This window comes from Microplitis demolitor, chromosome 3, assembly GCF_026212275.2.
Source record: "Microplitis demolitor isolate Queensland-Clemson2020A chromosome 3, iyMicDemo2.1a, whole genome shotgun sequence".
NCBI classification, from domain to species: Eukaryota; Metazoa; Arthropoda; class Insecta; order Hymenoptera; family Braconidae; genus Microplitis; species Microplitis demolitor.
The window spans coordinates 16,322,487-16,347,477 of NC_068547.1; the positions used below are offsets into that span (position 1 = coordinate 16,322,487).

Consider the following 24,991-nt stretch of genomic DNA (forward strand, 5'->3'; position numbering starts at 1 on the left):
TCTATATCATAAACACAATATTGACTGATTCTATGAAAATAACAAGCATAAATATTTATGTGATGCTATAAAAAGAAACTGTAAATGGTCTATAAAAAAAAATGATTGATTGAAGTTTTTTTATTTCTGAAATTATTTGACGACATCGTTACGAGAAGACTGGATCAAAACAGTATTATGGGTAAAAGATAAGTGGAATATTGCTAATAAAGTATTTCTGATGATTGAGGGAATATTACAGTACAATTATTTATATCAAGTACTTTAACGTAAGCCTTTATTGGATCTTTTCAACACTTATAACTCATAAAAAAAGTTTATGTAAGGGGATAATATTTCAGAAAGATGAAAAATAAAAACAGATAAATAGTGAAGGCTAAATTATTTGCCCTAGATATGTGATAATTAATTTTTTGAATAGTTTTCTTTTTTTTTTTTTTTTTTTTTTTTTTTTTTTCAAATTATCTGAGTTGAAGGTTTTCTCGCAATACGTTCAAATAAAATCGTTTAACCCCGTGGATTTTCTAGCAAGATAAAACTGCAAAAGTTATATGTGGATTTACATAATTCGACGTTACACATTCGAGTAGCACTTCTTGTGAAAATAAATGAGAAACAGGGGAATATATATGATGCAGATCATTTTTTTATATTAAATGAGTATTTATGTTAGAAAAAAAAAAAAAAGGCATGAGAAAAATTTGATGGTCTTATAAAACGTTTGTCTTCCTGTCAATAATATCATCAAGTACTGAGAATAAAATCCTTATTTAGTAAAGACAAAAAACTATTAAATTTATTGCTTAGATAACTCAAATGATTGCTTCAGGCATTTTGTATCATGTCACAAGAGTTGGTATACGTATGTGTATAATGTAATATATATATATATATATATATATATATATATATATATATATATATATATGAATTCAGTAAACAAAAAAAGTATTTGGAATGAAGATATTTTTTTTTTTATTGCACAAAAAATGATAATAAAAACAAAAACGTTATATCTGTCCAATTTATCCTAAAGGCGTTGTTGAATTTCTTCCTCACAATTTATTTTATTTTATTTGTTTTTTCTATCTCACTTTACTTTGGTGTTATACATTTATGCTCCTCCTTGTTGCAATAAAAATCTATGAGCGTATAAGTATATGGATAAAAATAAAAACAATATAGAATGAAGAAAAGTTAACAATTTACTCGCGTGTTTAAACAAACGTCACTTCATTACATCATTACACACTATACCGATCAATACTTTATTGCTAAGCATGCATATAATAAAGATTTATTGGAGTAACTTTGGGTGACAGTAAATCTATTGAAGTAGTTAGTCAACTGTAAAAATTATTGTGCATATTTATTATTTATAGAATAATAATATGTGAGCTTGGAATTGAGATTAAAGTCATTTGATATATTTTATTTCACGAAATTATTTTATCGTTAAAAAAGTTAATAATTGTTACTATTTTAACCCAATCATTATAAAGAAAACTGGATCATGACAGAATAAGCGGGAACATTTCAAAAATTTGGAAAAAATTAAAAAAATGTTTTTATAAAAAAATGTCGAAAAATAATTATATTATGGTAGTTATTGATAAGTCATTCACAATTGTACATTGTGTGTTCTTGTGTATAAAAATTTATTGGTTAAATATTTTGTGTCAATTATTTGACACCATCAAGTGTAAATTTAACTAAAGTTAGATGTATTATCTGATCTTAGCAAGTTTTAAAGCTGTATTATTGTAATACACAAGTATAGTGATGCGGAATGACCGTCATTTTGATTTTCGACGCGTATAAGTGTACAGAAATAGATGGGATAGAATAAGGGATAAGCGTATGGCACGAAAACGTGTCACACGGTAGGCTATTCCGAACAATCTACTGACGGTCTTGTGACCGGCGGACCTAAATGACGAGCCTGTTCTATTGCGAAATGACCGTCACAAATTTTCCGGTCAGAGTCCGTCATTTCGGACCGTCAAAAATTTTTTTGTCACAAATTTGGTCAGTCGCATCTAGCTAGATGATTTGTGACCGTCATCAAATTTTGGTTCATGAATTTGAGCTTGGTCATGAATTTTGTCAGTCATAACCAGCTAGATGATTAGTCGCAATCTTATTTGCAAATAATTGAAAAATTTATTTTTTCCTTCGTATTCTTATCTCGTGGTATTTTTAAGAAAATGGCGGTTTCAAAATTTGAATTTGTATAAGTTAGAAAGGCATTCGTAAGATGTCGCCACAGTTGTGACGGTCCATCATTTTATGAACGGTCTGCTGACGGTCTTATCACCATGACGTGATGGTCAAAAAATTACGACGATCAGCTTCACATCACTACACAAGTATAATTTGTTAAATTAATACAAGAAATTAAGTGGATCGTTGGGGACATGTGATTTGTGTTAAATTTAACACAAATTTTTCAACTGTGTTCCATTATGTTTCGAAAAAAAATATTTTTCTTAACCCTTAACGGCCACACCTCACCCAGCCCACATAACGGCCCACACGGGGTAACTCCCTTTTTTTGACCAATTTATTTGGAAAGTATAAGACCTCTAATTCCACTTTTTTTAAGCCTGGGATGACTAATCACCCCATGTGGCTGTTAAGGGTTAAAATTAATTTGAAATAACGAAAAATTTGTTTTAAACCTATAAATAGTTGTAATTTTATAAAATAATATTTTATAAAAAAAAGTTTAAATTAGAAAAAATGTTGAATGACAAATTTAAAATCTCATAATACATAAATACAATTGTACATAAGACATATTTTATTAAGCCCCTTAGTTTTATTTTATTTTCGGATTATATTTAAAATGAGAAAACGTGTTTCATCTAAATTGATGTTTATCTTTTTGAAAATATAACTTTTATAATCTGCAAAAAAAAATGGGATTCTATAAAAATTCCCAAAACATTTATAATCTACCAACAATATTTATTTTATATACAAATTTGTATACAAATATAAATCTAAACTTTCAATTTCGTATCCACATCAAATTTTATCTTTGAGAGACAACATAAATTGATATACAATAAAGAACAGTACGTGAAATGTGTTGTTTGGAATGTTAATATCGAATAAGAACCGTTAAATCCCAGAGAGAATTGAAAATTTAGGATTGGCACAACGAAGAGAAATAGAATGAAATGAAACGCGCAAGTTAAACTTTTCGACAGTATTATCAAGACAGTCAAGACCATCTGTTATCGAAACATAAGTCGTAAGACTACTAGATAAAAGTTTGCTCAGAAACAAATTTTATTTTTTTACTTCTTTTTTTTCTTGTACTGTTTTACTTTATTTTTTAAACAAGTTAACTAAACAAAGAAAAAGACGTATCTCTGTATAAACATAGACTCGTACATCATGTCAATCAATCAATACAATGTTTATTTATATTTCACATCGTAAACTTTTACTAAAGTTAGTTTTTTAAGTAAAAATTTGTTTGAGTCAAAAAAAAATTTGAAAACCAGTTAACCCTGTCGACCAAACCGAAAACTTCTCGCTGTTTTCGAGTTCGAAGAGCTCAAATAAATTATTGCTAAATTTTTGAGCTCTTCGAGCTCGAAAATACTTTTGTACGCCATTGTTTTCGAAAAAAAAAAAAACGTTTTTTAGCATTTCTTTCTTCCACGATATCTCGTGAACAAATTAATCGATTTTGATGTTTGAGTCGGCAATCGACACATTTTATTGAGTTCTAATGCTCATCAGATTTTAGAATTACTTGGTTGAGTTGTTTCAAAGATATTCCCAAAAAACTGTTTTTTACCATTGCTATCTCTCGCGATAGGAACTCGAACAAATTATCCGATTGAGACGGCTCTTGCAGCATTCGAAGCGTTTCATCAAGTTTTAGAGTTGATTAGATTTTGGAGTTGATTGACCGAGTCGTTTTTTAGAATTAAAAAAAAAAAAGTTAAAAAGTTGCAAAGAGTTTACACACACACACGGGTGGACGTCCATCCGGAATTAGCCAGAATAGCTTCGTAATATCTCGAAACGTCAATCGAGATCTGAAGAAAACTTGATTTTTGAAAATCGGACCGAAAATTTTTATTTTCATAGCGGCACGTTAAAAAAAGTAGGAATGAAAAAAAATTATGAAATTGTAACTTTTTAGTTAATTAACTTTAGTAGCTTGAGATTAAATCGAAATACAAACCTGTCTTATCGCTCTGCGAGCAGTTGAGCTAAGCAAAAGTGAGAGTATAGTGTAGTAGCACAGCGATGGGTTATCGTACAGGTGAGTGTTTAAACAAGAGAAAGCTCGAGGGTATTATATGATAAAGGATTAAGTGAATAGATTTCTACGTAGACGAAATTTTCCTTTGCAATTAAACGTCTAAATTAAAACAATAAAATATAATGTTATTATCTTTCCATTTAAACTAAAACTTACGATATTTAATTTAAATAAAATATCTTCTCTAAAACTTTTGTTTTATTTTTAAAGTAGCGCATAATAATTTTCATAACTAATCTATATTATTAAAAAAACATGGAAAATTTTGAAAATACCGTATTATCTGTACGATAAAATGAGTTTAACTATTATTCAAATTTGATATTGTTTGGAAAGACTTCATTCGAATTTATTTCTTTGCATAGCTTCAGCGTTTTTTTAACTACTTTGATAACAAGAAACCTAGAGTTTACTTTTATTTACAGTTCTGAATAAATTTTAATTTTGCGTGATATCATCGTTTGTTGTATTTCTCTTTTGATTTTAAGAAATTCACTTACTGTAGTTTTAAGATTTATGAATTTCATACTGAATTATTTTTTGGTTGTTATATTTTTAAATTGCTGTAATTAAAATTTTTCAAATGTTTTTTAAACGAATGCCGAATTAGTCTTTTTTTTCACTCAAAATTCATCCTTTCGAAAACACTGAAAATTTTATTTTTCAGCATCTCAACCCATTACTGAGGTTTATTTTTAAAAAAAATTACCTAAGTATAAAATGAATTTTGTAATTTTAATCAATAAGATTTATGTCAGATGAGAATCTTTATCGAATCAAATCATTAAACGTTCATGATGGGAACAATAAATAAATATATTATCTGATGGCTTAAAAAGAATTAAAGTAGATTTTCCAAATAAAATATAATTTTCATAATCTATCCATTTCCTATGGATAATATTAATTTATTACTATTACCGATCAAGGTATTGAAGTAATTGACTTTCAATCATTTAAAAAATTTGAAAAATTTTGATTATTAAATCTAGTATTTTTTAATTCAAAATTTAGCAAAGAAATGTAGTAATCACACTTGGGCAGTCATAAAGACTCTGAGTTGTTAATTAAATAAACAGTACATGGTACGATGTATGTGCATATTAGTACAAAAAAAATTTTCATGTATAAAAAAATAAAAGTTTTAATAATCATATATTAAATCTTCGTATACAAGTATACTGGTATAAACATATATAATGAAGAGAAATAAATCCAAATGATTGTACCCACAGGAATCACAATTTCCGGAGTATAATTTCGCTGTGAATATCTAGTTAAATTCCATGCATTTTAAAACAAATTGTATACAAACACCAGACTAAACTTAGCTGAATCATTTGAATTATAATTATGACAATCCTTTGAATAAATTGTATTAAAGCCAAATATTTCTATCTAATCAATTATATATGTAGATCGTTGTCTGTGTTTTGAATTTTATTATGTACTACAGTAATATCCTCATTTGCATCATTAGTCGATAATGCAATTTTTAACGCGACAACTTCTCTTACTTGAAGGTACAGTCAATAATTTATATTTAAAACTTATTTAAAAAACCCAAACGAATCTTTAAAAATAGTCCATTTAGCAACAGAAATGGACAGGGTTGCCAGAAAATTTTTGTTCGAGTCGCCCCATCTATAATCAAAAGTAGCGAAATACTTTAACAAGTCGCCCGATCATTTTCAAATTTAAAATAATGCTGTCGGCTTGTAATTTATTCTCTATTAACCAATAAGAATACCCTATGCCACATAAATTGGAATTAACGTTTCAAAAAGTATTATTGCAATTATCTTTTATGTAGTGAAAATTATAGGATATTTTTAGGATAAATTGGATGAAAAATTAATCTTAATCAAAATTTTTATTAATTTTTTGCAAATTATGAATTATTTTTTAGTGCAAAAAGCGGAATATCGTGGATACACGTTTTAATTTATATTAAATGTGTACATATTTTTTTATCTGATTGTTTAAAACAGAATAACAATTTACTTTCAACAGTTAGGATGAAATTATGTAGTAAAAAAGGATTCGTCAAAATCAACAGATATCATCTATAATAAAACGAACGTTTTACACTTATTTATATGTTATTTTAACATGTTATGAGTGTTAAAAAAAGTTACACGCGGATGTGTAAAAAGTAATAAATTTTTCTTAGAATTTTTTTGTGATGGTCGAAATTATTCTTAACATATTTTGTTTGTTGATTTGACAGTAACATATAAAAAGTGTTACTTTCGTATAAAATAACATTGTTGTGTGTTGAAAAATTAATCGATTGCGACAGTTCAAACAAGATAAATACTGTGTGTTAAATTAACACGCAAAAGCGTCAAATATTCAACACTCAAAATTTGAACATACGCTTTTTTTACACTTTGACGATTCGTTTTTTACTCTGTATCACTCGCGTTTAAATTTATAATTTTGTATAAAAAATAAAATTACTATTTAAAACCAAGATCCCAATGAAACGAACTTAGATGAAAGAAATTAAATGTTTGAATGTAAGTGACATTCAAACACACAATTTTTTTATATGTACATACTGAATTGAAACGATGTTTGATTCAAGTCATTCACAAATGGAAATTAAAAATAATATTTTAAAATAATGAGTAATAAGGTTATTCCCAACCTTGAAACATTAAAAATCGCCCAAATTGCGACTTGTAGCCCAAACATTAATTTAGTAGCAAATGCATAGAGAAAATCACCCAATTCGCGATAAGTAGCCCAATCTGGCAACCCTAGAAATGGAAGTAGATTTCTCATCATTTATTTATTAATTTTCAAGCTTTCCGATAAAAATTACCTATACGGAAAGAAATTTCCGTTGAAAATTACCGTTAAATTCACTGTAATCGTGGGACGAATGGCACGACCTAATCATTTATCGGTAAGTCAGATAATTTTTAACTTTTTTTCAACCAATTTTACCGTAGTCTACTGTAAATTTTATTCGGTTTTCGGTAAATTTTATGAAGCTTACCACAAAATAAATGATTTTTTTCCTAATTTTTATTTCAAAAATGGTCATAAATAAAAGCACTACATTATGTCCCACGATTACAGTGAATTTAACGGTAATTTTTAAAGAAAATTTCTTTCCGTGTAGAAGCAAGCTATCATTTTCAGTTTTAAAAAATCCACCATGCTGAGAACAAATGCAATAGTCATATTTCTATGAAATCTACTAAAAAAGCTACTCATATTTAAATAAATTTTTTGACATTCTTATTCGAATAATATAATCTTGCAATTTTATACGAAAACCACTGAAGAGTAAGCTGCTGAATTTTATTGCTACAATTGGGTTTTCAGTTTGCCGGCAAATATAAAAAAATCTTATAATTTAGAATAAAAATCAATTTTCTGATTCTGTTTTTTCAAAAATTTAACTTTCAACCCATCTTGTACGGAATTCACTGATAAATGTCTTCGTATTTATTAGTATAGACTTTTTTTAAAAAAATAATAAATGATACGTTTTCAATTTAAAAAACGATTGTAGTCAACGTTACGCATCATCAAAAAATAAACATATATAACACTGATAAGAGAATTTGTTAGCATTTAAAGAGATTTTTTAATATTTAAGAAATCATTTCTTAGACATAATTTTTTTGTATTAAACAAATATTTCTTACGACTCGACCCAATTCAAACCACGGCTATAAGACTCACCATTGAAGCTTCCCAGAGCAGCCCAAGATTAAGCATCTTAGCAGAAGGAATGGAACCTCCACTTGACCTAAGAAGAACTTTTCTCCAGTTGAAATATGCAGCATCATGTGTATGTTTAAACAACAACCCCGATCATGAGTTCACTGCAATCTATTGTGTCTGTCGACAAAGCTTACATTAAACACCCACAGATATCCAAACTTATTTACTACAGAGTTAAATATATCCGACGGGACCACTTTCTCAACGAAGATGTAATCCTACTGCGTCAAATACACCCAATATTTCCATAAGAATAACTCGAATTCACTATCGACTACTCTATACACAATGAAGCATACGGTAAGGATGATACTCCTGGCATTATGTACATCAACCTATTCAATAAGCTATCCAACAAATATAGAGACCGTCTACACCTATATACTGACAGCTATGTATATCAGAAAGGGTTTGCTGTAGTTCATGGTCACAAAGAAATTTTATACTAATTACCAGACGCGTTCACTATCTTCTCATGCAAGGCTTTTGCTATCGGTAAAACTGCAGATATTGCATTTGAACTGGGACAACCCAAAACCATTATCCTCACAGACTCCAAAGCTACACTTGACGCCGTGGCCAACAAAAATAATAAAAACACCAGAATACAGAAGATCCAGCTGAAACTGCAAAATGCATTAAAAATCGGTTCAAAGATAATACTAGCGTGGGTATCGGCACACCAAGATATCGCTGGTAATGAAAAAGCAGACAAAGCAGCAAAAAAAGCCCGTCACTGCAGGCGAGGATCACACTCAAGACCCATCAACCATAAAAGACTACAAAAAGATGATCGAACAGTATACTGAAGTCAAATGAAATATACGATAAAACTAATCACAGTGAACACTTCATCGAACCAGAAAAAACATCTGGGAATTTAAGTAGCTCCAAACCTCACTAACAGAAATTCTAATGTTATGTATGTCGACTCGACTACGGATAAGGCATGTAAAAATATCGCACGGCCATTTATTTACTAAGACGCCCATCAATGAATGCTCACACGGCAATGTACCTATAACGGTCTGACACCTACACTGTAAATCGAAGTGTTTAAACTTTAAACACTTAAGTGTTTAGTTGTCATTTAAATACATTGTAGTCACTTTCTACGCACTTGCAAACGTTTAGAAAGTGACTACAATGTTTTTAAATGGCAACAAAACACTCAGGTGTTTTAAATTAAAACACTTCGATTTACAGTATACTCAGAGAATGCAACATTTCATAAAAAAGAAGAAATCTACCAGACAACTTCAGAGGATACGTAAACCAACTACACAAAAAAACAATATAGTAATGATAACTTCCTGGGATAGTACTGAGTACTTTCTGTAAAAAAAAAAAAAATTCAGACAGTACTGTGTGCTATCTGGATTGTATCCACTACTCTCTAGATAATACTGAGTACTATCCCAGAGAGTTGCCATTACTATATTGTTTTTTCCGTGTAGAGAATGTACAGAAAATTATTAAACTACTAAAACACACGAAACTGGTTAATAATATTTAATTCTATGTAATCTGTAACTTATTGTACACTGCCGAAGTTGCTAATGACCCAGTTGTCGAAGCAACTTTAAATAAAAGCAATATACATATATATATATATATATATTAGGATGGGCCAAAAAAAAGAACTAATTTTTTTTTCTTTAGTTACCGTGAAAATATCGTTAAAGATGATGAAAAAAAAATTCTGGTAAAGTTTGAGCTCTTAATACTAATATTAAGAGGTGGCGTATCGTGACTTTTGATTTCCCATTTAAATAACATGAAAAAAAAAAATTTTTTTAGTTTGGAATTTTCAACTTCGGCAATGGCTCATTGTACGAATCAGCCCAACATACATTTTTGTAGGGAATTCAACGCTCTACAAAAAAAGTCTCTTATCATTTTTTTGATAAATCCATCTGTTCAAAAGTTATCGGAGCTTGAAGTCAAATTAGAGTAAATTTCGAGATCTTTTTACTTTTCCGGCGAAACTATCGGACTTATCATAAAATTTCATGAATATTTTTTGTAGACAATTTTATTTCCTACAAATTATCATTAATAGTTTTTTTTTTAAATTCTGCATTGTTTTCTAGTTCTTTCCATTTTTATGCCAAGTTCTTAAAATCGAAAATTCCCTACAAAAATGTATGCTGGGCTGATTCGTACAATGAGCCATTGCCGAGGTTGAAAATTCCAAACTAAAAAAATTTTTTTTTTTCCATGTTATTTAAATGGGAAATCAAAAATCACGAAACGCCACTTCTTAATATTAATATTAAGAGCTCAAACTTTATCAGAATTTTTTTTTCATCATCTTTAACGATATTTTCATGGTAACTAAAGAAAAAAAAATTAGTTCTTTTTTTTGGCCCACCTTAACATAAAACTAACATAAAACCAGCATCAAAATACGAAGAATCTTATTGGACGGGTGCACGAAAATACTAATACTATTAAACTATCAGTGTGAGACTATATGCATGCATAATAACAGCGCCACCAAAAAAAAGAACCCCAACTTCTTGTGGGTGTATATATACATAATACACACTTATTTTTAAAGTAGTAAAGTCATGTAGGGCAAATGTGCACAAACCCTAATCTTTAGTCCAAAATGAATGGATTTGCGCACACTTACCCACAGCACACACTTGTCCCACATCACTCTATACGTATGCGCATACGGCCAACAGTTACAAGTTTCATGCAAATATAATCAACAGATTTCGCAGTTAATACAAGTGTACCAACCTTCTTTTCATTGAATTATGTAGGTATAGATTTTAATAATTTATTTTTCTAAAGTAATTGGTTGTATTATTGTAGAAGATACTTGCAAGAGCATTCAATTATTTATAATTATAATATTTATAATTAATTATGTTCATAATATGTTCAATCATTTATTCACCAAGTATTCACATGGCAATTAGCCTGATTAATTATGAACCACATCACAGGAATAATGTCCGAGTATATATTTGGAGGTTATCAAGCGAATATTCAGTATGCATACACTAAACATACAATATATATGCGTATATTTATATGTATGTATATATATATATATATATATATATATATATATGTGTGTGTTTGTGTGTATGTTTGCGTGTATGTAGGTCCAATGTACAAGCGATGAGTGAATTTGACCAACCAACGACTATACATATTAACTTTAGGCATGCCAATATATATTATCAAAGTATTTGCTTTGTTTTGTTTGGTCTAGTTTTAATAAATCCATTATTAAATATTATGTTATGCCCCACTTGCCAAGAATTTTACAATCCCATGTTCATAGTTTTATTCATCTGTATATATATTCAATTTAAAAATATTATTTGCGAATTCATCGCTGATCCATTTTTAACGAAAGAAGGAAAAGCACTATTTGGAATAATAATTCATGATGCGGGTATGAAAATAGTTGTATTATTATATTTTCCGGAAAAAAAATAATAAAACTGTAAAAAAAAACCATCAATAAATTTCATGGTCATATGATTTTGTATTTTATAATAAATAATAATGTTATTAATAATAATCATATTTTTAAATTGGATTTTTGCTAATTAGATTTACGTGTTAACTAATAATCCGATAAACTGATTAAAATATTTTTAAAAAGATATAATTAGCTTGCATTTATTGACGAATAACCCAGTTGAAATTAATAGAATGTTTAAAGTGTTTTTTTTTTAAGGAACATTGAATTAACACTCGTCGATTACCGCATATCAACTGTTTCAACAATTACAATAAATTCTCGTTTTCAATAATCGTTCGCAATCACCTCATAATTTATTATAATTGCCTTGATATTTTAGGCGATTTCGTCTGCACAACGTTAAAAAAATTTGCGTTATTATAGTTTACGGAATTTCCCTTGGATATTTCATATTTTGATGTTATAATCCAATTCAAAACAGATTTTATTCTTCATTCCGAGTACTCATATTTATTTCTGCTTGAATCTATGCGCTTCATTAACAATAATCGTAAACAAAAATTTAAGATTTACCCGTTTTTCTGAATTATTTTTAATTGTCATAGTACAAGGTAAGACATAACTCTTTTCGAAAAACCCGATGCATTGATGAATATTTTTAAGCTGGAAGAGCTCAAATGTGTATTCACAATAATACTATCGAGCTCGATGAGCTCGAAAACAGCGGGAAGTTTTAGGGCTGGTCAGCAGGATGCAACCGTTTTCCAGGTGTTTTTTTTTCGATATAGAGCATTTTTGTGCGACAAATTTTATAAGCTAAAAACTTGAAATAAACGTGTACTAAGTAATGATAATATGCATTACGACGAAAGCTTACAAAAAATGCAAAAAAACAATTCTCTCAAAAATGTGTAGATAAGCGTTTTACTATTGAAAACGACGATCTTGCACACCCAGGGATAAAAGTGGGACATTCCTACTCGTAAGCAATTGTCTATCCGAGCCAAAAGTAAGCATGTGGATTGGGATGTCCTACCTTCGTGGTGTGCATACATACTTTTTTTACCAGATCGGCGACTGCAAGTTTGAATTTCTGCCATTATTTGTAGAAAGATTATCAGAAGCGAAAATCTATTTCATTTGTCTTTTCATAAGAAACAAGTGCAACTTGTTTTTCTTTAAACAGAGCAAGAGCTCAAACTTTCTGTACAAGTATATAAAAAAAAATTTTTCTTTAAATGCTTTTCAAATATTCCAAAATCACTTTGGTAATTATAATTGAGCATTATTTGAATTTCCGCAGCTGGCCAACATGGCCCGGCTTTACTACGACACCATATGATTTCAAACGAGAATAATTTCTCTGTGTAACATTTTTCAAAGTCCCCGAAATTGAATTCACTTTGACGGAATTGAATAAATAACAAATTATCCACTCCAAGTTTACTCCGCATTCACTCCAAAAATTTAAACTCCCCGCTAAGAAAATCGACGATTTTCGGAAAATTCGAGAAGTTATTGTTTTCACCCCGATTTGCGAAAATCGAAATTTCATCCGATGTCGACGTTTTGAGGCCCTAAGAAGCTATTCTGACTATTTTCAAAATGGTGTGTGTGTGTGTGTGTGTGTGTGTGTGTGTGTGTGTGTGTGTGTGTGTGTGTGTGTGTGTGTGTGTGTGTGTGTGTGTGTGTGTGTGTGTGTGTGTGTAAACTCTTTATAACTTTTTAACTACTGAATCGATTTGGATAGTTAAGGCGCCAATCAAAAGAGCTTGTTAGCCGTCAAGTTTTCTGAAAATTTCAGATCATTTGATTAAGTAGACTCGAAAGTATTAGCAAATTACGAAAAAAAAATTTATTTTTTAGTTTTTTATTAATTTCTCGGAAACGACATACGGTTGACTTTAAAATCTAATCAGCTCAATAAAACGCGTCGATTGCCGCCTTAGCCATCTTAATCGGATAATTCGTTCGAGAGTTATCGCGAGAGAAAGAAATGGTAAAAAACGGTTTTTTGCGAATATCTTTGAAACAACAGAACTTAACAATTCCGAAATCTGAGCAGCTTTAGAACTCAATAAAGTACGTCAATTGCCGCCTCAACCATCAAAATCGGTTGATTCATTCGCAAGATATCGTAAGAGAAAGAAATGCTTAAAAAACGATTTTTTTCGAAATCAATGACATACAAAAGTATTTTCGAGCTTGAAAAAGTATTCGCAACAATGTTTTCAAGCTCCTTGAGCTCGAAAACAGCGGAAAGTTTAGGGGCTGGCTCGCAAGGTCAACCAGTAGACAGATTTTTTTTACAGTGCATAGGGTAAAAGCGGGCAAAATAAAACGGCCCGGGTCAAAAATAAAACTTGATTTAGACTTGGTTTACCGAGTTGAAATTTAGAGCCTTTTTTTACAAGACGAACTCTACTTTTTTTACAGAGATATAAAATACATTGAGTTTCCGTCTTGGTCTAGACTTATTTGGCTTTCTTAGTCACGATTTAAGACGAGAAAGTCACTAAATAAAGTCAAAATTGATTTGATTTAGACTTATTTAATTTAAATTTTGGAACGAAAAAGTCAAAGTTTAGTCAAAATCGACTTGGTTTACACGGCGAGGAAAATATCTCCAGATTAAGTATACGTATCGCTATTCTGGTTATACGCTGTATAGTCATCTTACTTAACACGATACGCCGTATAGCCAATTCAGCTATACAGAGTATCCTTACAGTGACGATCCGTATCCTTATTTTAGGCATTTCATGAATCTCTGACATGACTATTGCGCAAACTCTGTATTTAGGCATCCGACAACCGAGAACGATGATACGTATAGCCAATTTAGCTATACGGATCCTCACACTGGCGATACAGCTACCTATATCAACGAAACTACATATCGTTACAAAGACTATTCGTCGTATTGTTAAATTAAATAAACGAATACTTATCCTAACCTAAAAACGTATCTTTATTTTAACGATACTATAGATTATTAAATTAATATGAGAGTATTCCTAAATTAAGTATACGAATCGTTATTCTGACGATACGGCATTTGAGGATACATTGGATAGTCATTCTGGCGATGTTTTTCTCTCCGTGTAGACTTATTCAACTTAAATTATAATGCGAAAAAATCAAAACTAAAATGAAACGTGAAAAACACATTTTACACTAAAAAATACTGCTTACTTTTGATGTGGTGGATTAAGTCTAAAGTAAGGCGAATAAATAACTTTTTTTCGACTTGGTTCAGCGAGTCAAAAGTAAAGTAAATGACTGACGTGCTTGAAGTGAAGACGAATAAGTTAAAACGAAGATAAAAAAAAAATAAGAACAAGTTGAAACTCAGATGAAAAAATTCTAAAAGTTGAAAAAAATTTAATTTAATTCGAACAAGTCAAGGTCTTATCGAAAAATTGTCGGCAAATCGATAACTTCAAAAAAAAGTAAGGTGGTGAGCCTGAATCAAGTTTTAACTTTTACTCGAGCGGGCACACCCACCCCAAAAATTTGGAACAAAAAACTGGTTTAAATTGTAATTTATAGCTTTTGAACTTGTCATCATTTTCACTTAATTTTGAATGTCCCAAAATTATTTTTAAACAAAATTTTTTTTTTCCATTAACCATATTATATATTATTAAAATATACACTGACGCATTATTTAAATATAAGTAAATTTTATTAACATCTAATGAATTTATCTCTCAGTGCATTGCCCACCAAATTATAGTTTTGAAAACTCAATAATCTCTTTACAATATTGTCGAACATAATTAACTTGTTAATAATTACTTTATTAATCTACTTAAAAAAGTTTACGTAAAGTTAACGACAAAGCCAATTTATTAAAACAATGTTTACTTCATAAAGTTAACTTGATAGTTTGTTTATACCTCAAGGTTGTCCTTGATACGATATTTATTATATTAACTCAATCAATGGATACAATTAATGTTTTCCTGTATTATTCAAAACTTGTGCCGAATTAATCATATTAAATTAACGATTATTCCATTCCCATACCTATACTACCTATCATCATAAATTTTGTTTTCCCATATTAGGTACTGAGTTAAATGTCAAGAGATCATAATCCTGAAACTCTCTAGTCTAGACACAAATTATTATTGCTATAAGTATTAATTAATACAAATAATTAACGTAATAGACTATTAGGCATATAAAGGCGATAATATAATCATTTAATCATGAAATTTTTCATTTAAAAAAAAAATACTCGTAATAAGTTCTACTATACAAACAGCATCGACATTTAATAAAGATCTTTACTTAAACGTATAGTTTATTTTTATGATATCGATTCAATAAAAGTTTACTTATAATTCAATATCTTTATACTATATCATACACGTTATTGATTTCTTTAAATTTATATATCATTTTAATTTAATTTAGTGTTAGTAATGAAATATTATAGAAGAAAATTATCATTTCTCTAACACATGTAGAATTATTATTATTTTTATTTTATAAATTTATTGTGTATTTTTTGTATAATTAATCGAGTCTTCGCGCTAATTTTGTTTTAAAAATTTATTATTTTATTCATAAAAATTTTTTTTTGGGTGAGTTGACGGTAATTAGCGTTTACAGTTTTGTCAATTCATGAATAATTATTTAAAAAAACAAAAAATAATGGAGAATGTTAGTAAATACTTGATCTGAGTGTGTATGTAGTGATATTTAAGGTGATTTATAAACCGCAATCTCAGATAAAAAAAATTATGAAATTTTTTTTTTTTTTTTTTTTTTTTTTCAATACTTAAAATATCATTAGTCAGAATAAGAATAGTAAATTCGATTTTTTAGTTATATAAGTAAAACTAATCGATTAAAAAATTATAAATTATACTTATAAAACATATTTTTGACTAAAACTACGCTATAATATTTAACATAAACGAAAAATGTCTGCCTAAAGGCAAAAACAGGTGCCAGATAACTTATAATATATATATAATGTTTAAAAAACCGTGTAGTAAATCATCTTAGAAAGTTTACCGACTTATTCTTCAGATATTATATTGTTTACTCGCAACTTTTTGTCAATGAAAAGTACTCTCTTAGGCTGAATCAGTAAAAATGTTACTGATTTTTGCAGTAGTCACAAAATTTACTGAAAGATCAATGTCGATGTTCGTTAGACAGAGGTTGATTGAAACTTACAATCAAAGATTATTTTAAATATTTAAAAAAATAAAAGCTAATATATAATCTGTATATTAATGAAACTTATTTATATTTCTCAATTGAATATAAGTCGAATAATTCTGAAACGTATTAGTGTTGTATAGCTGATTTACATCTCAGGTAATGCCTAACCTGAAATTGTTTTGTGTTTATAAATAAATAAAAAAATGTTGGAAAATCCAAAATTGCACACCTTAATCGCTCATTTTATTTTTAATCATTACTTTTATTATTTTTTTTTATTATGAATTTTTATGCAACTTTTGAATTATTAATTTGATTTTTTATTACTTAATTCCAGTTTAATTTTTTTTTTTATTTAAATTTCTTCTAAATATCTCGCATTTTTGTTGTAGATGTCGCTCTTTTTTTTTCAATCCTACTGTTTTACGCTAGTGCTGCTACTAGTAGTTAATGAGGAGAAAAAAAGAAAAAAAAATTTACTTTTGTAATAATAACAATAGTAAAAATAAAAATGGCCGTAAAACTTTTCGTGAATAATCAGTTTTACGTTCTTAATTAATTAAAATTAAACTAAAAGGATTTAGACAGTAATTTTCAATAGGGTTCTTGTGATCAAAAATACAAAGATAATAAAAAAAAAATAGACCGATTAAGTATTTCCTTCGAGAGTTATCGTGCTTACGAAGATTCATACGTAACAATTGACAGCACTAGTTTCTTGGATTAAAATAATTAATTTAAAATCAATGAATTAACAAATCGATTCAATGTTGGGTTTAAATTATTCTTTAATAAATTATCAGCATGCAAGTACACAATTTAATATATTTTTTGTGCTATGAAAAGAGTGTAGAAATGTTTTTGTATGACTGAAATTGTCAACGAGAAAGAACCGTCAGTAAAGCACCCTCAGTGCTTTCGCGCATGAGGTGTGCAATATTATTATTATTTTCAGATAAATATTTATAACTGTTTTTGATGTAAAATTACTATAATTTAACAAATAATTATTTGATAATATTGAAGTTGAAAACTAATTAAATGAATTTGACTTTCAAAATCCATTTGATGGATCAAAAAATTTAAATCAATGAATCGATGTATTCAAAGAATGCAGTGAATACGGAGAGCCTGAAAAAAACACCACTTGATTACAGAATGAAGAACGTATTTCATCAAAAAACTTGTATATATATTGATTCTATTTTAGTCAGCGGCTTTATATATTTAATTTTTGTATTTTTTAATGTGTATTAGTTAATAAATATCGATTTCTCTGCATCAAAAACTAAATCAGTAGTTATAACTAATTACATCTGTTATGATCACTAATTTATTCACTAACAATTTTACTGATTAGAATAGTAAATTGATTTCTACTAATTGAACTAGTAACATTTTACTGATTTGCAATGATATACTTGGGACTCTGCACATCAGTAAATATTCACTGATTCAGATTAAGAGAGTATGCAAATATTTTACAAATTACCAATTTCTGGTAAAATTGAAAAACTACCTCTATAAGAGATCATGTATTTGTTGCATAACTAAACGCTAATATTTCTTAAATAACAAATTGAAAAAATTAAAATTTTTTTCATACCATGATTAATACAAAATGAAAATAAAAAATTTAAGTGGTTTGACTTGTAGACTACCTCAAATTAATATTTATTAGAATTATTTATAAATTAACATTGTTTAACCTTTTGTTAACCTTTGACGAGGATTATATGTCACCAATACTATATTAATTTAAATGGCTGCATTATTTTAATGAAATTAATTTTATCATTAATAATTATATACTTTGTATAAGAATTATTAGTTGTCCAACATGTACAAAATGAGTTACTTTGAATAGCAAGAAATATTGAAGCGTAAAACTTGAACTTTGAGGGTAGAAGGAAGTGCACTCTGCCATACATCCGGTGTACGGGAGTCGTCTATCATCTTGATGAGTACAGTATGAGAGTGTCGAGTAGAGGAGCTTTCAAGCTACGAGAGGACGAGTAGAGAGTAAATGTATGTATGGGTATATCTATTTATATATCCCACATACGTTGAAGAATCGTGCATCGGACAGCCATACATACACTATACTTCTAATGCTTACATCGTATAATGGTTTATCCTTGATATCGCTATGTTCTATATATTATATATATCTTTATCTATAAATATGTATGTGAATATTTTACATAGGGGAGCCTGGGGCACGAAGGCCCCCCTGGGGCATAAAGGCCCTCTTCAAAAATTAGGTAAAATTTTTTTTTTTAGTTTCCGTCAAAGTATGACCTTCATAATGTTTTTAGTATATTTTAAGTCAATACGTGATATGAGGGGCAAAACGGACAACTCGAAAAAAAAATTATAAAGAAAAAATTATTTTTTTTTTATTTTCCGTCAAGTTAATTTTTTTGTGACAATTTTTTTTTTTTAATGGTCCATTTTACCTCATACATCACATACTGGCCTAAAACGTCATAAAAACATTATAAAGGTCATAACTTAACGGAAAATAAAAAAAAAATTTTTGTTGATAATTTTTTGGAGAGGAGGCCTTCGTGCCCCAGAAAAAAAACAAATTTTTTTTTCGATTTTTTGCAAAATTTCTACTTATTCTTTCGATATCGACGGAAAATAAATGAATTTTATGGTTAAAAGCCACAAAAAGAAAAAACCGGCTTAAGTGGGCCGCTATGCCCCGGTCTCCCCTAATACTTCATGTACGACTGTCAAAGTTTACTTTATTTATCAAAGAGTAAAGTATCCGACTATTGGTCCCCTGCATTAAGAAAAAAAAAAAGAAATTTATCCTACTGGCTCTGTGTACGCATACATATACTACTTTAGAAATGATAAATGAGTATTGTGTATCCGTATACGTTTATAAAAAAGTTCTGAGTCTCTCTTTTGATGGCGCTGTTGTTATAAATGATTATATGGGGAAATTGTTTCAGTTTGAAATGCTATGCTGATATTGCAAAGCCGAACTATGTTGTCTACTTACTGCATTCATGAATAGTGAAATAAGCTTCTATCATGAATTACTGTGGCCAGATCACTGCAAATCAAAGTGTTTTAATTTGAAACACTTGAGCATTTAATTGTCATTTAAATACATTGTAGTCACTTTCTAAACATTTGCAAGTGTGTACACGGAGAGAAATATTAAGTAAATATGCCTATGCAACACAGTAATAATTACATTACTCTATAGTTTGTGTATAAGAGCGGCAGGACACAAACTATAGAGTAATGTAAATATTATTGGGCTGCAAAGGCATATTCACTTGACATTTTTCTTCGTGTAGAAAGTAACTACAATGTATTTAAATGGCAACGAAACACTTTGGTGTTTAACATTTAAACACTTCGATTTACCGTCTAGTAGAATAGACAATGATTGTATCACAAATTACCATATAACCATTATGAATTTTACTATAGCCATACATTGTAAAAAGTTTGCAGATTGAACCCGAATTAAATCCGGAGTGAATGCAGAGCGGATGACTGTTTATTTAGGGGAGGGTGGGGCAAAGTGGGCCTCTGAGGGCAGAGTGGGCCCCTCAAAATTTTCTATACGTCAATAAACTCGGACGGATAATAAGCTTATTGAAATTTCTTATATAATGAGGGATAAAATAGACCACCAAAACTGTTCATTGAATATAATTTATCAAAAAAATTAAGAATAGGGGAGCCTGGGACACGACGGCCCCCTTAAGCCGATTTGTTCTTTTTGTGGCTTTCAACTATCAAATTCGTTTATTTTCGTTTATTTCGAAAGAATCAGTCGAAATGTTGCAAAAAGTCGAAAAAAAATTTTGTTTCTGAGGCACGACGACCCCCTTCCCAAAAAATTATTAAAAAAAAATTTTTTTATTTTCCGTCAAGTTATGACCTTTATAATGTTTTTATCATATTTAAGGCCAATATGTAATATGTGGGGTGAAATGAACCACTCGAAAAAATTGAAAACGGAAAATAAAAAAATAAAAAATTTTTTCGTTACAATTTTTTTTCTAAGTGGTCCATTTTGCCCCACGTATCACATATTTGCCTAGAATATGATAAAAACATTACAGAAGTCATAACTTGACGGAAAATAAAACAAATAAATTTTTTACCTCATTTTGGAGGGAGGCCCATTCTGCCCCTAATTTTCGATGTTTCAATATTAATCGACGCAGAATAATGAAGTGAAAATAAATATCAAGGGTCTAAAAATAAGTAAACGCGATGAAAAAATTAACGATATTATAATTATTTTCCTTAAGGGGCCCACTCTGCCCCACCCTCCCCGATTAAATCCTCTTAGCATTAAATTTACTCCGAAAGGAAATTTATTTCAATATTCAATCTCCGAATCAGAGTGAATGCGGATTTAAATAAAATTTCTACCCCTTCGAAATCACTCCGCTGAAAAGACAAACTCTCTATTCACTCCGTATGCGGAGTGATTTTTTTTAAACCCCGAAACTCCGAGTGATGGAATGAATTCGGTATTAAATATAATCCATAATTACTCCGAATTCATCCCCGATTTTTTACAGTGTAGTAATTTTGAATACAGGCTTATTTCAATTTTCGGTAAGTGGCCAACATAATCCGCCTTTACCATTACACTTTATTATTTCAAACAAGAATAATTTTTCAGAGTACGTTTCACATTGATGCTTTATTAGTATTAACCATTACCATAATATGATGGTTATGTTTACAATAATATTGTAGGAATAGTTACCATAATATATAGGGCTTATTCCCATATACACTTAGGAACCATTACAATGTGGTTATAGGATCGGTTACTATTGCTTGTGGGAACTAATCCTATGAGTATGGTAATCATTACCATGATTCTTTCCCATGCGATATGGAAACTGTTACCATAATGATAGGAATTGTTTCCATACTTATGGAAACTTTTCCCAGAAAGTATGGGTCTATATCCCATAATCCCAAGTAATCATTACCATAACGATATGGGATGATATTTCATAAACGTACTAGGAACAGTTACCATAATTTTCTCTCCGTGTATTGACAAAAAAACTTTTCTTGAATTGTAAAAAATCAGGACATAATTCGGAGTATATATTAATTTTATTTTAATCTGAATTTATTTTGTCACACTGAGTTTCAAAACTTAAAAAAAAATCACTCTGTGTAAATAGTTATTTTTTCAGTGGAGTAGTTTCAGAGTTAGGTGATTTTTATTTCAACCACCATTCACCTCGATTTGGAGTTTTAATGTTAAAATAAAGTTCACTCCGCAAGGGATGAAGTCAATGAAAAAATTATTCACTCCGCATTTACTCTGAATTAACCCCAGATTTAATCCACGTGTATCCCACAAATTTTTTACTTTGGACAGGCTCGTAAAAGTCACTACGTTAATTAGGAAAAATTATCGTATCAAGAAAAAATAAATTGCTAAGTTTTTTTTTCTGTGTACAATTATTTGAATTCTTTTATATATTTTAATAAAACATAATTTTAAAATATGTTTATTTATTTTTTCACCAATTAAATAGATTTTTTATACTTTTGAATATCATATTTTACCAATAAGAATAAGCATTAAGATAAAATTTAATTATTGTAGAATCAATAATAAGTTTGTTTTTGAGAACACGATTTTAAATGAGCCAAGGGTTAAATTATTTTTCAAAAAGGTCAATAATTTTGAATTAATTAGTTGGTAAATTATTTTATGTAAAATAAAATTAATTAAATAATATTTTTATTGTTTTTTTCAGTTCACGTTGTACTATATTTTATTACATGTATAATTATTATATAAAAAAAGTTCAAATCACAAAGGTAAGTTATAAGTTTGATAAAATTTCTTAGTTTCTGTCTTTATAAAAAAATTATTGACTTATTGAAAAATATTTTTTCTTTATGGATTATAATATATGAACAAACATAAAATCTATGAACATGTGTGGTATTGAAAGCACTGCAGTGAAAGACAAATAGTAGGTATGAATAACGATTGTCCGGAACTGAAGTGAAGTTCAGCCAAGTAAGAATCTTTGCCAGGTTGTCAAAAAAAAAAGAAAATAAATAAAAAAAAAACAAAAAAAGAAGAAAAGATAAAAGAACATAGACCGGAACAAAGTTTTTTCTATAGATCAAGGAATAAACCATCCAATATTTTTTATCTTGTCTCTGTATTTATTTTTATCTATACGTCATACAGTTATGTTTTTTATTTTAATTATTTCTTCTGTATAAAAAAAAAATTTTTGATAATGCTTAAGTTTTTTTTTTTTTTTTTTTTTTTTTTAAGTAAAAACAAGATTTTTAAATATATAACGCGTTATTTATTATTTTATACCGCGAATAAAAACATTAAGCATTAAAGATGACCGCAATCCGGTATTATGCGAGCGTACATTAGTAAAGTAGGAAGCTAAGAAAAAAAAAGGTTAAAAAAAAACCCGTCAAGTTGTGAGAAAGACCATTAAACTAGGTAAAACGGGCTTGAGACAATGGCAATAAAAAAAAAAAAAAAAAGACTTCAATTTTTTTATAATTTTTCAGTGAAATTTTATTCAGACCGACGAAGAAATAACGTGAAAAGCTTTTTTAATAAGATTAAATGAACGTAGTGTCATTAATAATTTATGTCGAAAATGGTTATATGTATATATATATATGTATATATATATAATGATTATAATACGGACATAAGGGAAAATTTACACTATCATCTCAAGTCTTCAATGTCAATTATATTATTGAAATATTGTGATGTTAATACTTTTGTGGAAATGTCATATAATTTATATTGAAATATTGAAAGAAAAAAAAATATAACAATAAAATGAAAAGCGAATAATCTAATTGAACTGATTGATAATCAATACTATGACGATTAGTAGATATAATAAGCTTGTCATTACGAAATGTCAGTAACAGAATAATTAAATGGCAATAAACGATAATAAATGGTGAACGATAAATTAAATACTTTTAACAATAAGTATCTGAATTAATTAAAAAATTATTAACATTTAAATAAATTTAGTTTTGGAGTGACTATTATTCTATTTTTACGAGTTTATAAAAATCTAAAAAAGCTAGTGATTTATTAAATCAAGTCATGATTTATAGGCAGTGGTAAAAAAATGATAATGGAAAATAAATGACTTACCAATTTAAAAAAACTCCTTATCAGCTTTGTATGATAAACCCGTTTTTTATACTTAGTAGCAAAGAAAGTAAAAGCAAAAGATAAAAAAAAATTATTTTTCAAATAAATACATTCTTACGATATTTATAAACTTTCAAATAAAAAAGAAATGAAATAATAAAATAAAATAATAATAACACGAGGGTATGTGGTATTTGACAATGATCCGTACGCGGAAAGTTTCTCCACGTGACTGAGGATATACGTGTATCCATTGGAAGAACTATGGGTAAGTGAATTGGTAACATTGCGCAGGTCGTATTGTTGAGCAGTTGGTTGATGAAGAAATAAGGTGAGGGTAACTACCGGGTAGTATTTATATTTATTTTTATTTTTTATTTTTTTTTTTTCTATATATTAGTTCGTTCAGTTATATTATAAATGAAGAATAGTGTGAGGGATGGTAAAACTTGAATAGAAATATCAAGAGTCAATTGAAATTCCGCTTGAGTATTTAAGTAGTGTCTGTTTAAAATGAGAAACAAGAGCTGAGAATTCTAAACTATCAGAAACAAGAGCGTAGTATGTCACATTGCCACTTTCAGGGGTGATTTTGTTGAGGACATAACCATCAGAAGTGTAGAGAATAAAGGTATGGTAATTTACTTATGTATAAGCAGAATAAGATTATTTTGTGCATTCATTAATTTAAACGGAAATTAAGTTTATTCTTTATTATTGTTTTCGTACTAATTCTTTGATGACTAATTGGTTAATTAAGAAAACTTAGTGTTTGGACTTATTCAACAAGTATATGCTTCACTTATCACAACAGCGCGTAATATTATACGATGATAATTATATTTGATTATATTTAACCCCCTCGGAGTGGAATTTACTCTGAAAGGGAGTTTATTTTAACATTAAAATTCCGGATTAGTTATTCTGAATGTGGAGTGATTTTTTTTTTAAACTTCGGAATTCCGAGTGACTGAATACATTTAGAATTAAATAAAATCCGTATTTACTGCGAATTGACTCCTGAGTTCTTATAAAGTACCAAATACGCTCCCCAAAATTTTTGTTCACTTTAAATGATTCAAGAATAAGGAACCCTTGCAAAGTGTTTGGGACCCTAGTTTACTTTTAACTCGCCTACATAAAAAAA

At 28.8% G+C, this 24,991-nt stretch overlaps 1 protein-coding gene across 1 annotated transcript in view; it reads right to left on the reverse strand.

Moving 5' to 3' along the window:
- LOC103572354 (uncharacterized) overlaps positions 1–24,057 on the reverse strand; it is a 47,598-nt gene extending 23,541 nt beyond the window's left edge. Inside the window, exon 1 of the mRNA XM_014441027.1 lies at positions 23,845–24,057. The gene's annotated coding sequence lies outside the window, so the exon portion shown is untranslated. The remainder of the gene's footprint in view (positions 1–23,844) is intronic.
- Positions 24,058–24,991: the final 934 nt, after the last annotated feature.